The 17,251-nt window shown below is 36.0% G+C and overlaps 1 protein-coding gene across 8 annotated transcripts in view; it reads left to right on the top strand.

Moving 5' to 3' along the window:
• The window catches only part of CSDE1 (cold shock domain containing E1), a 58,141-nt gene that overhangs the window by 5,143 nt on the left and 35,747 nt on the right, over positions 1–17,251 (top strand). For all 8 annotated transcript variants that reach the window (XM_056819242.1, XM_001362149.5, XM_056819241.1 and 5 more), the window contains exon 2: positions 13,418–13,825. The gene's annotated coding sequence lies outside the window, so the exon portion shown is untranslated. The remainder of the gene's footprint in view (positions 1–13,417; positions 13,826–17,251) is intronic.

Below are 17,251 nucleotides of genomic sequence, written 5' to 3'. Positions count from 1 at the left end.
AATATGTCCAAAAAATCTTATGTGAAGATGCAATAAAACATGAAATCATTCCCTTGGTTATTTAGTAAAGTGTAGAAGTGTTGCTTAGGAAGTTCTAATTAGTAAGATGAAACAGTGCTTAAGATTGGTTCTATAGTAGACCTGCTTTTGGGTTTCAAGTCCCTTGTTTCTGTTTGGATATTAAATAACAAGTATAAAAATTTCAAATAACACCACCCCAAATTGGGTTTACTCATTTCAGGTTATTCAGGATTTTAACAGGCTTTCAATTGTTATTTTGCATTTTATAGTCATAGCTTTAGCTGTTGCATGATTGAGGGTTGCAGTTGAACAAATCACCAGACCAACCATACTAAACGGAGATTACTGCTCCCCCACCCCTTTACAACATTGCTAACAAGCATCCTTTTCCTGAAGACCTCCAGTAGTAGGAAATTGAGCACCTCCCAAAGGAACCGTGGAGGCAGATTTGGAATGAGTGGATTTGGTTTCAAATCCCATCTCTGCTCCCTACTACTTGAGTAATTTTAGGCAAGTCATTTACCTTTTGGGCTCAACTCTTGTTCTCTAAAATTAGGATGTTGACCTAGATAGACCTCTAAGACCCTTTCAAACTTGAATTCTGTGCTACTGTAATCATAAGAGAGCACATTCTACCTCTAGTAGTGCTGTTTATTAAGTTTTTCTTTATTCTTGAAGACAGCTGTCCTGTCTCCCCTAAGTCTTTTTTCTGAACACCCCCAGCTCCTTCAGCTAGTTCATCTACTAGATTCATCTACTAGACTAAGATCATATTCACTTCTTTGGCTACCATATCATATTGCTGGCGTGTTGAATTTGCTATCCTTTAAAACCTTCAGGTCATTTTTTTTTAAACTGTTGCTTTGCCAGGACTTCTGCAACTGCTGTTTTGATCCCAATTTAGGGCTTTGTATTTATTCATATTAAATGCCTTCTTATTCAATGCCCCCCCCCCATTATTCTAGCCTTTTGATCTTTTTGGATCCTAGCTCTGTTTAAAATTGGAAATAACATTGGACTTAGAAGACCAGTTTGGATTTTTAGTTTTTTGTCCCTGTGTTTTACATTTTCCTGTCTTTGAGCCTATTTCCTCAAGGAAAGGGTTAGACTAAATGACCTCCATGGTTCATTCCAATTCCAGTTCTAGCATTGTCATCTCCAAATATGAAAAACACTCTATTTATCCCTTGTTCAAGAAAATAATAAAACTGCTTACCCAGAATAGATTCCCAGGAACTCCTTGTGTATCTTAACATATTTCCATCTTGTCTACAAGGATTTCATGAGAGATTTTGTCAGATGGACTTTTGTGTCTCATTACAGAACAATTCTGAGTGCCTTTGATTCCTAAATAAAGTTAAGGTATCATCACATATTATTTAAAAAGATACTGAATTTATCTTGTATTAAATAATGAACATGTGATACAGACTAACAAATTGGAAAACTTCATAGGTTCTGAATTAGGATTGTCCCAATAATAATAGTACATTAAGTATTGCACCATATTGTTCTTTATGCCAATATACCATTTCAGTTTAGCAAACTGTGAGATAAAATAGATTATTTTACAACTTGATTCAACTTTCTAAGTGTAAACTACTGTCTGTGAATCCTTTTGAATTCAAGAACCTAAGAGGAACTTTACATTTAGAAAAGTAATCACACTCACAAATATCAAATTTCTTTCTTTCCTGGTTTTGTTTTCTTTAAACAAATATAAATACTTGCCAGATATATAGAACTGGATTGTAGTGTGTTAAAAAAGATGAGGGGGAAGTAGGGGCCTTGCCTTTCAGAACCTTGGCAGTCTGGCTGGGGAGATGGGATATAAACATGAAATGGTTAATTAACAGTGAAGAGTATCATATAATTTAGTACCAAAATGGGTAACACATAAAATGAATGTTGATGGTTCACAGGAGGGGAGGAGACCTATGTACATTGGATCTTGATGATTTTGAATAGATGGGGATCATAGGAAAAGCACTAGATTTAAGGTGGTCTGGTAAGATGGTAGATACACCACTGGGCCTGGGGTCAAGAAGACCTGAGGTCAAATTGAGTGCTGAGACACTTATTAGCTGTGTGATCTTGGACAAGTCACTTATCTCTGCCTCATCTGTGAAATGGAATAACAGCAGTTACCTTAAGGGGTTGTGAAGATCAGATGAGGTAATTTGTAGAATACTTATCGTAGTTCCTGGTCCATAGTGGGGGCTATATTAATTTTATTGTTGTTACTGTTATTTGGAGTCAAAGAATTTGGGTTAGTTTTGCCATTTATTTGCTATATGACCTTAGACAAGTTACTTTATACCTGTTTCCTTGTTTGTATGATGAACCATTGGATTAGATGGCCTTTAACATGTTTTCTAACTCTAAATCTGTCCTCTTTGAGGAAATCCCAGTAGGAAAAAAGCATATAAGAAAATAGCAAGAGGAACAATTTCATAGAACTTGAGAAGATCTTTTTGAACTGGTGCAGAGTAAAGTAAGCCAAACTAGGAAAACCATTTTTACAATTACATTAAAGGAAATCTGCTTTGAAAGATTAAAGGACTAACTGCAGTTCCAAAGGGCCAACGATGGATTCTGCTACAGAAGATGTCACACATTTTTAGATAGAGCCAATATAGGACTTTATTTTGTTCAGCTATATGCATAAAGTTTTGCTTTTCCTTTCAGTTTTGGAATAGGGATAAGAAGACAAAAAGAAACAGCATCAGCTGTTGGAATGTGACATGGTATGTTTTAGGGTGTAGGGTAAAACACCACTCCCTGGATAGAGCTAGTTGAACTGGCAGGGAGGGATTGCAAAGAATTCTGGACAAAGTGAGGATACATAGAAGAGAGACAGATTAAATTAAGTTTTTTGGGGAGGAGGATATTGTGCCTAGATGCTGAAGAAGATACAAAGTTTAGAAAGCTCCCTACTCTGAAGTTTACAAGTGTAAAAGGATAAAGCCACAAGCACAGACATCTCATAAACAACATTACCTAAGTACACAAGCCAGTTGCAAAATAAGAGTACTTTGTGAAGAGGGTGGTGCTTACCATATAGGGTAGGAGATAGCTTCAAAGAGGTGATGACATTTCAATTGGGCTTTAAATAGTAGGTAAGAATCTAGTGTACTAAGAGTAAATAAAAGGAAATGTTGTGAACAAAGACTTGAAACTGGGAGAAAGTAGAGTTTAAAAAGAGCGGAACCTAATCTGGCCACAGTATAGAGTTCATGGATTGGAAAGAGAATAATAATATTAGAAACATACATGCTTGCATGCATACATATGTGTATAATAGTGCTTTAAGGTTTACATAGCTCTTTATGTATATTATCTCATTTGATTAAATAGGAAGGATAGTGCCATATTATGAAGGGGAGTGAATGCTAGAAAAAGGAATTCTTTTTCTCAAGAATTTATTTTACTTGATAAGTAGCCACTAAACACCTTAGCAGGGAAAAGATGACTATGTATATATATGAAAACTTTTTGGTGGTAGTATAAAAGATGGTTTGGAGTAGAAGTAGAGTAAGAATGGCACTCCAGAGGAAAAAAAATTATCTTTATATAACTCTTAACTATTTACAAAGTCCTTTTTTACAACAAGTAAAGTGGTTGGTTCTTTTATCCTTATTTTACAGGTGTGGTAATAAGGCTTAGAGGTGAAATAATTTGCCCAAAATTTCACAGCCAACAAATGACAAATCAAGATTTCAAACCAGTCACTCAGCTGGCTCATTCTAACATTCTTTGACACTATACTACCTCCCTTCAGAGTCATCTAGTCTTAACTTCTAAACTTATTCTCTTCTCTCTTTCCTCAAATCCCCATTCATTTAATTGGTAGCACCATTTTCTGAGTTATACTCAAAACTTTATTATAATCTACCTTTGATGGCCAGTCTAAAGTATTTATTACATATAACATGGCAATAGCAAATTACCAAGCTTCTCTGTTCACCCTTCTGAACTCCCTTCTATTCTTTTTATAAGACTGTTTCATTGATACTATTTTCTCTTTTTATCACTTTTGATTTTTCAGTTTCCTATCTCCCCCCTAACAAGAGTTGAGCAGAAATAAATTAACATTAGCTATGTCTGAAAATGTATCTCATTCTGTACCTCTCATTCAGGGGTTTGCAAAATGGCCCCCAGGGTTCTCCTGCCGACAGACCTTTAGTGGTAGGGGTATACTACACCAAAACTACTTGCATAGTAATACTAAGTTGTTCTAATGACTAATATGGCAAAAATCAGTAGAGAGAATTCATATGAACAAAAGCTCTTTGGAGGTTGTCAGTACTTATAAAGAATGTAAAGAGTTTCCAAAGACCAGAAAGTTTGAGAAGAACTGCTCTAATCTCTTACCTCCTTACCAGAGGTGGGTAGATGGCATACTTTTATCATTCTGAAATCCCGGTTCCAGGTCACTGTATGCCATGCAGTGTATGGAATAGAATTCTGAAGTCTTTTGAAGTTGTTTCTTTTTACATTACTGTTATTTGTTAGGAAGTAGTTCTTTGATGATCAAGACTTCTAACATCATTAGCATGTACTAGCTTCCATTGAAGGATGGACATTATTACATTATCCAAATTGACTATATAATCCATCAATACTAACCATTACTTTTTAAATTGTTTTCTATTTAAAATTCACCTCTTTGTCCCAGCCAGATCTCCTTCTCCCCCCAATGAAAAAGAAAGAAAAAATTCTTGTAACAAATGTGTGTAGTAAAGCAAAACAGATTCCCTCGTGTCCAAAAATATTTATATCTTGGTCCAAACCTTGAGTGCTTCACCTCCCTGCTAGGAAGGAGGTGGGGTGATAGCAAATCCTCTGGATTCCTGGTTGGTCATTTCTTTCTAAGTTATTTGTTTTAACTGTATTGTTGTTATTGTGTCACTTATTCTTCTGATTCTCTTCCTTCACCCAGCATCAGTTCATACAAGTATTTCCAGGTTTCTCTGAATCTGACTCCTTTGTGATTTCTTTCAGCTTAAGAGTATACCATCACAGTCCAATACCATTAGTTATTCAGCTAGTTTCCATATAATGAGAGCATCCCCTAAGTTTCCATTTCTTTACCACTACAAAAGTTGCTATAAATATTATGGATGGATCCTTTTCTTCTTTCTTTAATTCTTTTTGTGGCATGAACTTCCATAATGAATGGTATCACTGGAGCAAAGAGGTGTGCTTTCCAGAAAAACTGGACTAGTTCATAACTCTACTGACAGTGTATTAATGTACCTGTTTTTCCACTTCCCTATAGAATTTTTTTTTTGGTCAGTTGCTTTTTTCATAAGCCCATTGATAGCTTGAAATTGATCCCTTGGGAAAATTCCCATTTTCTTTGCCTTTATCAGAATCTTAATGCAAATATTTATTCCTTAGTTACATGCCTTTTTTCTTTTTCTTTTTTAAACTAAAAGTTTATTTAAATTTTATAAAGGCCAAATAACATTGATGAGCTAGCTACAAGGGACCAGCCCCTAGGATTCAAATCTGGTCTTTTAAAGACAACTTTTCATAATAAAAGCAAGACAGTTCTGGTAGGTACACACTTGAAAAAGGTGTTAGGCACCAAAATGCCAGCTACTTACTGGGTAACAAGAAAGACAAAGGGGATGGAATCAAAAACATACCGCAGACTGTGACTGACTCTTCTCCCAGCTGATCAACCTATACCTGGAAGACAAGTAAGACTGGAAGCAACAGGGTCACTGACTCAGCACAAATGTCAATAATTTCCCCAGTGGTGGTAATGATACACTACTAACCACAGTTAGTCCTATATCAGTCCTCTATCCTCATTTGTCACAATGTCACATCCCAAACTCTGTTGCATGTAAATGTAGGAGTTGGCTTGGGGATTGGTTCTTTGCACCAAAGGAGGCACTGTAAACATAAATAGCACACAGTCCTCATATTTCACAAGAGAAAAACCTACTGATACTTTAGCCAATGAAAAGTTGTACACCCCAAAACATCTGTAGCCATAGATTTTACCAGTTCAGTATAGTACAATATCAGTAACAGTCACTGTTCAAATGGAAGAGTGCCTGCTTTCACTTCTCCCTTTCTACAATCAGAGTTTCCTTCCATGAAGACAACTCCTGACAAGAAAGGGAGTAGAGATCATATGAAGGCATAAACTGTGGCTAACCATGACCTGTCAGTGTGCCATGCTATATGTGGACCTTGGTGCCTTTGGTAGCATAAATGTCCAAGCAAAATGATAAACCACTTACAGAATAGGTAATGGGTGTATAACACACATACACCTAACATAAGCAGTTACACAGATGAATAAAGCAACCTAATAGCAGTAGCTTTAGGAGGATTGAGACTATATGCAGTGTTCATTATTATCTTTAGGGGTCTGGCATGTCTCTCAACAGTTGCATATGGATCTGGACAGATCTGTGGAGACATTTTTTTGACTATTTTCAGGTTCTTTACGGGGATTCTCTAGATAATGCTGCTAAGTCCTGCTAGTTATAAGACCTTATGTAATTTTTAGTAAACTGACAAAACCTAATCAGATTGACTTTCCAGTAATTCATATCATAAGACTTAACTCAAACTTTATGAATCTAACCCTACTAACAGAGCTATAAGAATACCACCAAATTTGGAATTCATAATTCACATGAAACATTCAGTTTCAATTTTTCCATACTAGTTCTTTCTATCTTTACCCAAAAGCTATCTCATGGATATCATCCACAGGTAGAAGGAAAAGAACCTGGCTGGGGAAATGAGACTTCCCATCCCTTAATATTATTACACAGATAACTTTGAAATAGGAAAGGGAGAGGGGAGCATAATTTAAGATTTTTTTTTAATTAATGCAATTTCATGTATAAAAAAAGTAATTTAATTTTGAGAACCTGTTGTCAAAGTGCATCTCCTTTCAGACACATTTGGAAGTCAATCAAAAAAAAAAATATATATATATATGCTAGTTCTTGGCTTTTTTGAAGTTTGTCTTCCTATACATTTTATCCTTGTCATTTTATTTTATTTTTTTAATATCCTCATTTTAAAGGAATGAGATACTTTAAGGATCTTCTCTTATACATGAATATATGACTGTTACTAAGGGGGTGGCACACCTCAAAACTCATTTACCTGGTTACATAGGATATAGAATTGACCAAAAATACAGATTAGCAGAACTGAGATATTTCATCATCTTATGATAACTCAAGTGGTTTAGTTTTGATATTTATTAGATTTAGTATTGAAATGACAAGCTTCCACTGTTCACCTGCTTTGTTTATAGAAATTTGCAATGAAAGGAAAAGAAGGGGGACTTTGATGCTGTCAGCTATCCCCCTTTCAGGGCACAGACTGATCTGACAGCCATAACATGGGGAAAATTTTTTTAGTTCTGTTTAATTCCAGGCACAAATCACAATAATGTAGGAACATTCCACATTTATTCATTAGGGTATCAAAAGCCAGGCTTAGAATTAACCAGTGAGAAAATGTATTGTTTAGAAAGGAAATAGCACCATGGGGAAAATGAGTCATGATGATCCTACCACACAAGGTCATCCCATCTATTTTCCCAGACTATAGCAGTTCTTAGACTACATATCTTTTGGGTAGCACATGGCATTCCCTTTGAATGGTGGACTATTGGCTTAATGAAAATACACAGTCATACCTGAAATCAAAATTCAAAATAATCAAATTGCTGACCCAAGAGATTTTACCTTAAATAGCAAAATATCACCAATCATAGTTCAGGGCTAGGATATTATTTGTTTTCTTATGTTTCCCTTACAATTAACAATGAGTAAATATCTTTGAACAATCACATTCTGGAGTCTCACATATACAGCAAACTTATCATAGTGGCTCAAAACGCCCAGAAATTACTGGCTACCAAAACAAGTCCCTATACTAACATCTATATTGCCTATTTATTCCTAGGGCAAAAATAAATCTTAGAATCCAAGTCTGTTGTTACTAAAATGATTCAAAGATATAACTTCTGTACACCATTTATTAAGAGATAAAATTTCATAATTTTCACAAGCAATAACCAAATAATCTCAGATTAAATTTGCTCTGAAGCATACTTACAAATTTCCCCACTTTGGGCATGTGGTGCTTGTTTACTCAAACTTCAGTATTTTGGGACAGGTAATCAGCAAGGCTGCTAAGATCTTACAACCTTAGTGAAATAGAAAATCCCAGTAGAACCTCACCAGTAAGGATAATTTAAAGGATCCGTGCTACCTTTAAAAGTTGTTATTATCCACTTTAAAGAAAATATATTCCAGTAAATATTTACTGAGGGCAGCTAGGTAGCATAGATAGTGCTGGGCCTGGATTTGAGAATACTCTTCTTTCTTAATTCAAAACTAGCCTGACACATATCTAGCTGTTTGACCCTGGGCAAGTCACTTAACACTGCCTCAGTTTCCTTAGCTGAAAAAATGAGCTGAAGAAGGAGGCAAATCATTCCAATATCTTTGGCAAGAAAATCTCAAGTGGGGTCTTGAAGAGTAGGCTGGACTGGAAAAAACTACTGTACTGAACAACAACAAAAATATTTACCAATTGATTTAAAATGATAAAAGAAAATTTAAAAGATTTTTACTAGTTCCAGGAACTTTTTATCCCTATCTAGTAAGGGTGTAGGAGCTTAACAAATGCTAATTAATTGACTGTAAATAAGATAATTGTGTTCTTTGATCTGGTATAAATAGTTATGATAAAGGCCTTTGTAAAACTTTAAGCATTTTTTTTTTTAATAGCCCTATGGCCTTGGAGTTACATGTGTGGTGTGCCCTCTGCCACCCTCTTAAAATATCCGAGTGGGGCTAGGTTAAGAACACAAAGAAATTAATTTGGTTCATTGGGTAATTTGAAAGGAAAAAGGGCCACTGCAAATCTGACTTAGCTATTTTCAGTGGCACAATCCAAGCTAATTCCAAAGTATGTATGATGAAAGGCACTATCCAACTCCCAAGAAAGAACTGATCATCTGAATGTAGATTGAAGCCTAGTTTTTTTTCTTTTTCTTCTTTTTTGGGGGGCTAGAAGGTGTTTCACAGCATGACTAATATGGAAATGTTTTGCATGACTGCATATATATATATATATATATATATATATATATATATATATAATCTACATTGAATTGTTTGACATCAAAAGTGGGGTGAGAATTTGGAACTCAAAATTTTAAAAACAAATATTAAAAATTATTTTTACATGTAATTGGGGAATTTTTTTAAAGATAATGAGCCAGTTGATAAAAATGGGCTCAAAAATTTAAAATCATGGCAACTGATGACTGTTGGGAAAATGAATATTTTGAATATTACCACTAGTGATTATATTCATATTTTCAGCATTTATCGATAGTAAAACTAAATCCTATCGAGTCCCTGTTAAAGTGTGAAATACATTCTCCCATTAGGATAATTGTGGTAAATAAAAACTTAATGCAAAATACATTTGCTATTTGGCACCAAGACAGTATGCTAGAAAATTCATGGATCAGGAAAACCTGAGTTAAAATCAAGACTCAGAAAAGTAATGGCTTCAGTTGAGTGTTCTTCATTTATAAAATGGGATTGTGATAGCACTGGTATACCTTCCAGAGTTGTAAGGACCACATGATTGTAACATGCTTAGCCCAGTATCTGGCCCATGGCAGGCACTATATAAATGTTAGTAAATGTGAATATCCTATATTGGTCTTGAATATAATCAGTATAGAATGCCAAAAGTGATGAAGTGAATGATTTGCTGTGTAAGATATTTTGGAAATTCATTCAACTGAATTGATAGCATGTGACTGGTAATAAGTTTATGTAATGTTTTAAATACATAATATCCTGTATGTTGTTATTGTTTCTAATTTTTTTCTTATAGTGAAATTTGGGAGACCATTGTATCAAAAATGCTGTTAGAAAAGTAACTTATCTTTTTTAGTTGGCTGTTAGATTATGAGTTGAGCTTTAAATAAACATTTATATTTGAAAAAATTAGTAAATACTTAATGGAATAAAACTCTTCTTAAACCCAAACCCTAAGCCCTTTATGTCATGTAACCCTTCACTCACATGATCAGTGTAAAGGAACTCTGCCATTTTAAGCTTTTTTTTTTTTTACCCATTTTCCTATCTACTTAAACTTTCTCACTTGAAAATTTTTCCTACTGACTTTGAAACATTTCATTTTATACTCCTGAATCTTCATCATCTTAAAAGTTCATCTTATTTCTCAATTTTCTAGTCTTAACATTCTACTGAATACCTTCCTGTACAGATTTCCTTATGCAGTGATACATATATAGGGGTGTGTGTGTGTGTGTGTGTGTGTGTGTGTGTACATATATCCCTCTCTAGGAAGAGAGGAGAGAAATGGTTGGCACTTTTCCTTAATCTACATGCTTTCAAATTTTAATCTCTAGGTTTTTCATGCTATAGATTTCTACAAACCAGGGAAAAGATTTTCTTCTTAAAAGAAGAGAGAAAAAGAAGCATTTTTTTTTTCTTATCTCCCACTGAAAGTCTAATTCCAATCAATGAAAATCCCTATTTTTTAATATTACCAACAGCTGGAAGAGTTGTTTTGAGGCTTCTTCAGCCTTTTCCACCTTTCTAAGTTCCCCTTCTGTTGTCTTAGTGCAGTTTTGTTTTGTGGGTAATGAAGTGTTCCCCTTCAGAGTTCTATGGTAAATGTTTAAAAATTCTTGTGCATGGGGCCCTGCCAGAATCTTTACTTCTTTTTTTTCTGTATTATTCCCTACAACAATGGTTCCTTAAGTGCCATAACCTTTCATTTGTTTTTATTTTTTCATATACATATATATATTTAAGTACATGCAGTTAATAAGAATCAAAACACCACTGTTACCACCACCACACACGTTATAGACCTTGATTACTAATCTCTAGCTCACCTAAAGGGCAGAGAGCAGGATTCTAGGCTAACCCCATTTCTTGTACTTTATATCCTTTCTGTTCTCAGTCAATCTGACCATGGGTAAGAATCCATTTACTTTTATATGTCCTCCAAGTTTTGGGGTGTCAAATTTCTCCAGCAACTTCACTGCTAACACTTGGAGGGGAAGGGGGGAGCAGCAGACACAGTGCAGGTTCATCCTCATCCAAGATTGGGCAATACCCCGAGTGCAGGCTTGGGCATGTGGGGTGGTGGAGCAGGCCTACTCTTTAATGATAGTCCTGTGTCAAGGGCCCTCCAAAATCTTCTGGTTTGGGTTTACCAGATTGTTAAAAGGAAACTTCTGTGTTTGAGCCTTCACACTGATAAAGAGGCAAAACTCAGGAAGAAACAATCAAAAGGAGTTTATTTAAGAACACCAAGACAGAAACATTGGCAGACTGCCCACAAGGGACCAATCCATTTAGCTGCATTGGTTTTGTTTGGGCAAAACATTTGGCATACAGTAAGTGCTTAATATTTCTTTCATGAAATCTTCCACCTACACAAAGATTTTCAAGTCAGTTTCTTCTTTGTTTCTCTAATTTATTTATTATGTTACTCTTACAGTCATGTATCCAGATGATGCTTATTTTTATATATGATTTGGGACTTAAGTGTCTGCTGAACTGCTTTGTAATTTTTTTCAAATAATGCATTATTAACTTAATAGTACTAAGCTGTTATACTTATCTACTTCTGTATATTGCAACACTGGTCTTAGTGCTCTTCGCTCACAATACTCCATCTCTAAATTCTTTGCCTTTTCACTATATTTGGCACTGGATGCTTTCTTTCCTTTCCTAAACCTCCTGGCTTCCTTGGCATCTTTCATAATTCAGCCCAAGTCCAACCAGATGTCCTTTCCTTTTCTTCCCTTCCTTCTGAAAATGCATTTCATTTACGCTGTTTATATCTTGAACATACAATTTTTTTACATATTATCTCCTCAATTAGAATATGATTTCTTCAAGGGTGGACTTTATGGTTTTTTTTGCCTTTATATACAAAATTGTCAGCTCCGTACCTTTCACATAGTAAACACTTAATGAATGCTTATTGACCTCCCAAATAAGTCTCCTTGCTACAAGTTTTCTTCCTCCAACCCATATCACACATCACTGCCTGACTAATCCTAATTTATCTTTATTCACCTTATTGAGAGCCCAGTAGTTATTGGACCAAGTTCAAAACTTTTTATTCTGGCATTAAAAAATACCTTTATGATTTCTCATTTTGCCCACATTTTCCTATATTACCCACTCCGTTCAGTAAACTCCAGTGATTGCCTGTTGTCTCCAAGGTCAGATGCAAAATAGTGTGCATATACAAGCCCTATATAAGCTGGTTGTCTTTTTACACCTTATTGCCTGATACTTTTCATTCCAATGACACCAATCTCCTGGCTGTTCAATGAACCAAATATTCTTATCTCTGAATCCTGGGCATTCTCTCTTACTCTCCCCCATGCCTGGAGCTCTCCCTCCTGTGTACTACCTACTAACCTCCCCCTAGCTTCCATTAAGTCCCAGTCAAAGATGGGCTTTTAGTTGGAAACTTTACCCAACCTTTCTTAATTCTGATAACTTTCCTCTGTTAATTATATAGCTTGTATTATATAGATTTGTTTGTATGTTGTCTCCCCCATTCGATTGGAAACTCCTTGAAGTCAGGGATTATCTTTTGCCTTTTTGTATCCTCCGTGCTTTACATTATTGGTCACCTGTTTGTGCAAAGGTTTTTTCTTTTAGGTTAAAAGTCCGATGACTGATCATAACCAAGACTGTCACCTTATTGTATTCTCAGTTGCATACAGAATGATATTAGAAACCTGGCAGGCGCTAACTTGTACCAGATTAAGCTCAACCCCTGATTTCAGGATCCCAGAAGTGACATCTTAGATATTTGTAGTACTAAAGGGAGTTGTTTATTAATATGTTTGAGAAACATCCAGGTAACATCAAGGAATGTACATGATCCCTTACCTGTCGCAGGAGTTCTGTTCCAAAGACCTCTAAGATAGGTGAAAATCCATGAAGTAGAAATGTTATATTTATTTTATTATTTATATATGTTTTAAGGCTTTATAAACTCTTCCCACTCTCCTATAAACTTTTTCCACACTCTTATACAGTCACTGAGCCAATCAGGTCCCAGGATACAGAACACAGTGCTGTAGTTGCCTTTCATTCCATCAGCCAATGGTGTGTTGCAATTTGTAACTCCACAATTCAGAATTAGATTTAAAAAAAAAAAAAACATGATACAGTGAAGCTACAATAAGTGAACCCCACTGTATCGAGGGAGGACCATATTTCCAAGTTGCCTCAAACTAGGTTGGTAGGTTATCTCTGTCCCGTTTTGCTGTTACTGACTGCATTTTACTGAGTGTCTTTATTTCTTTTTTCCTCAGTATGAAGTGTAACAGAACAGACTTTACCACCTGAAACTGCTGCTTCAAGTTCAGATCAGGCCAGGAACACGCCTCGTTTGTAACCACCACCAAGACCAAAGAAGAGTAAACTTAAGCTGAAGACACAACACTTGATCTGAAACAAGAAGTTTGTGCCTACTCAACAGCTTCACAAGAGCACTTCCCAACGCTGCTAGTAGTCTTTGTTTTCTTCAGTGCTGTACTGTGAGATTGATTGCCCGCTGCAGCAGCAGTCAGATCTCTATTAGCTTGGTAGATCATTTCCTCTCGCTCTCTCTCTTTTTTTAAAAAAAAATATACTAGAAATTTTCATCCTTTGAAACGTGTGCTGAAAAAGAAGAATCAGCAAATACTACTGAAAGTGCAATATTTGATTATCACTGCGAGGTAAGTTTATAAAGAACACTTAAAATAACCTTCCAGTAATCAGTTTCAGTGCTAATTTTAAAAAACTGTCCAGTGCTTAAATAAGCTACTTAATATCATCTTCCAGTAATGACACTCACATTTTTCTGGTCTTTTAGAAAACAATCATTATTAATATACTTTCTTTAAGAATTCTTGGGAGCAGCTGGGTGGCTCAGTGGATTGAGAGCCAAGCCTAGAGACAGGAGGTCCTAGGTTCAAATCTGGCCTCAGACAAGACACTTCCCAGCTGTGTGACCCTGGGCAAGTCACTTAACCCCCATTGCCTAGCCCGTACCACTCTTCTGCCTTGGGGCCAATACACAGTATTGACTCCAAGATGGAAGGTAAGGGTTTTTTAAAAGAACAGAAAAAAGAATTCTCCTTAAACTTGGTGGTTTTGATAGTCTCACAGCCACTTTGTTCATAGTTTGCGATATATTGAATTTTCTATGGATTGGACCTCAGGAGTTTTAGTTGAAATTAGAGCATTTCTGGCCACAGATATGTTAGATGCATGGCACATTAGCATTTTCATTATTAATGCAAACTAAACTTTAATGGTGCATCAGCCTTTCTAGAGCAGAATTGCCATCTGCAATATTTTTGCTGCTAATTCACTTCCTTAAAATAATATAAGGAATCTATAGTAGAACTACTTTCTAGTCTTTGTAATGGATATAGGTTTATCTGGGTGTGGGTACTTGGATATTTGAACTGGTTTGAAAGGACTGGATTTGCTTAGAAGCACAGGAAAAATGATGGGGATATTGATTTTAAGGAAACAATTCATTTGATATCTTGAATTTCATGCAAGGGAACTTTGAGGATGGCATCAAATCTGTTGCTAAAATGTGCTCCCCACGGGGGGGGGGGGGGGGGGGGGGGGGAATGTCTTTCCAGATTTCAAAGAGAGTAAACAGGTAGCAATTTTTGCTGTTCTATACTTTTTACCTTGCCACATAGTAATACTAGTTTTTACCTTTTAAATTTTGATGATGATGTCAGTTGCTGGGATACAAAGTAAATTCATAATAGTTTTGGCCCATTTTGCTGTTTCTCCTGCTATAATGCTATGCCATAGCTCAACCCCACCCCACAACCAGGATCCTTTGTAGCTAGCATGAACTGTTCTCTGGTCAGTCTTTTCTTGCCTCTTCTATTTACCTTCACCATACTGCTACATTGAAAACCACTTGTGATGGCCTCCCCCTCAGCCTAATTTAAAGGATGTGTTATGTTGTTGACAGTTTTACTGAGGACCAGAATTGTCTGTAGCTATAACATTCTTATGTTAATGATTTTGGGGTGTAGTTTGAATTTAGAGAAATAGTGTTATAAAAGTGTGACAATAGCTGGAGGGTTGTGCCATTTTTAAACACCACATTTTAAAAGGCATGTTAACAAAATTGAAGAGAAGGTTGAAGAGTGACCAGGGTAACAGGGTGTCTGAAAACCATGTGTTAAAAGAAATGGCTCCTTTAGGAAACTCAGAATATTTTGCCAGGAGAAGGGTGATGGCTATCTTTTGATTATCCAATTTCAAATTGTCAGGTATCATTCATTTTTTTCACTTGTCTACTGTAAATTTCAGATCTCTTGTGTGACCTTGGTTTGGTCATTTAGCCCTTGTGAGTTTAGAGTTCCTTGTCTATAAAAACAGGAACGTGGACTACATGTTTTCATAGGACTCTTCCAATTTCTTTGGTCCTAAGTCCTTGTTCCTAATTTAAATACCCAAGGAACTGTACAGACACTTAAAATAAAGAACACTGAATGTATGCATTTGGGTTATTCAAAAGGGACTTCAGAGAGGGGTCTGAAAAAGGGATACTGACTATTAAATCTCAAATTCTGTTAATAAATAGAGACATTGCTTTAAAAAAAACAACTAGTGCCATATACTATGTAAAATTCAAATCAGCAGCATGATGAACAAAGACTACAAAGGAAGACTAAAATTCAAAGTTTGCTAAAGCTTCGGGGGAGTGTAAATGAAAAAGAGTTTGTAGTGGTGTGGGTGTGGGTGTGGGTGTGGGTGTGTGGGTGTGTGTTTTAAAGCTATGGCAAGAAAACAAGAAAGGCACAGACCTCACTGGATAAAATGAAAGTGTTTATTGCTAAGCGATACAAGGAATAAATCAGTTCCTCTTGTGTATCACCAATGAGAAAATTTTAATGAAACAGGAAAACAACGTTTTACTTATTTTTTTAACCCTTACTTTCTGTCCCAGAAACAACTCAAGGACAAAAAGGGTAAGGGCTAGGCAATCTGGGTTAAGTGACTTTCCAGAGACACAGCTAGGAAGTGTCATAGGCCAGATTTGAGGCCAGATTTGAAGCCAGGTCCTCTTCACTCCCTGGCTCTTGTGTACCATTGGACTGTCCCCAAGGCTAAATTTTATTAAGACAGAATTGAATGACCAATATAGAAGTAAGTTTTGCCTGATACTACATGTATATAATCCATATCAAATTGCTTTACTGTCTCTGGGAGGAAAGGAGGGGAGACAACTGGATCTTATAGTTTTGGAAAATGTAATTGGGAAAATAAATTTTGTTTTTAAAGACAGAATTGATAGGACTGAAAAGTTAGAAATCCTTTAGCTATTTAAGATGAATTCAAGTCATGAGTCCCAGAGAAATCATATACTAGAATCCTGAAAGAACTTTCAGGATTATGGTTTATGGAGTCATTATTGGTTATCTTTGTGACACGATATATTAGTCAACAAACATTTATTAAATGCTTGCTTGGTATGTGCTAGACAGTATACCACGAGTGAGGGATACAAAAGCAAAAACGCAATACCTACTTTGAAGGAGCTCACAATGGAGGCTACAATATGCAAACATATACATACTTGTGATATATATAGTATAAATGGGAGGGCAGAGGTAAAGAGGGAGAGCATCCCCCAAGCATGGAAGGTGAACAGCCAGTAAAAAGACCTGGCTTGGAGAAAAAGGCACATGTTGGAGGAACAGCAAGGCCATTGTGTATTGGTGCAGAGACATGAAAGAGGAAATAAAGTGTAAGAAGACAGGAAAAGGTGGGACAGGACCAGGGTGAGAAGGCCTTTAAAGCCCCAAATAGGATTTTATGATCCTGAAGGGAATTGGAACCCCCCTGGAGTTTGAATAGGGGAGTGACATGGTCAAACTTTGATGATTATATGGAGGATAAATTGGAGTGAGGAGAGACTTGAAGCAGGAAGAACATTCTGCAGGTCCTTATAGTTGTCCAGACTCAAAATGATAGATTATGCCATGGTGACAGGTGTGTGAGTGGAGATAAGATGAGACATTATGAAAGTAAAAATGACAAAATATGGCAACTGATGAAATACAGTGAGTGAGGGTGAAAAAAAATTGAGGATAACACTGAGATTACAAGCCTAGTTAACT

This window comes from Monodelphis domestica, chromosome 2 (assembly GCF_027887165.1).
Source record: "Monodelphis domestica isolate mMonDom1 chromosome 2, mMonDom1.pri, whole genome shotgun sequence".
Taxonomy (NCBI): Eukaryota; Metazoa; Chordata; class Mammalia; order Didelphimorphia; family Didelphidae; genus Monodelphis; species Monodelphis domestica.
The sequence above is the reverse complement of the archived record's forward strand: the minus strand, read 5'-3'. Positions and strand labels throughout refer to the sequence as shown.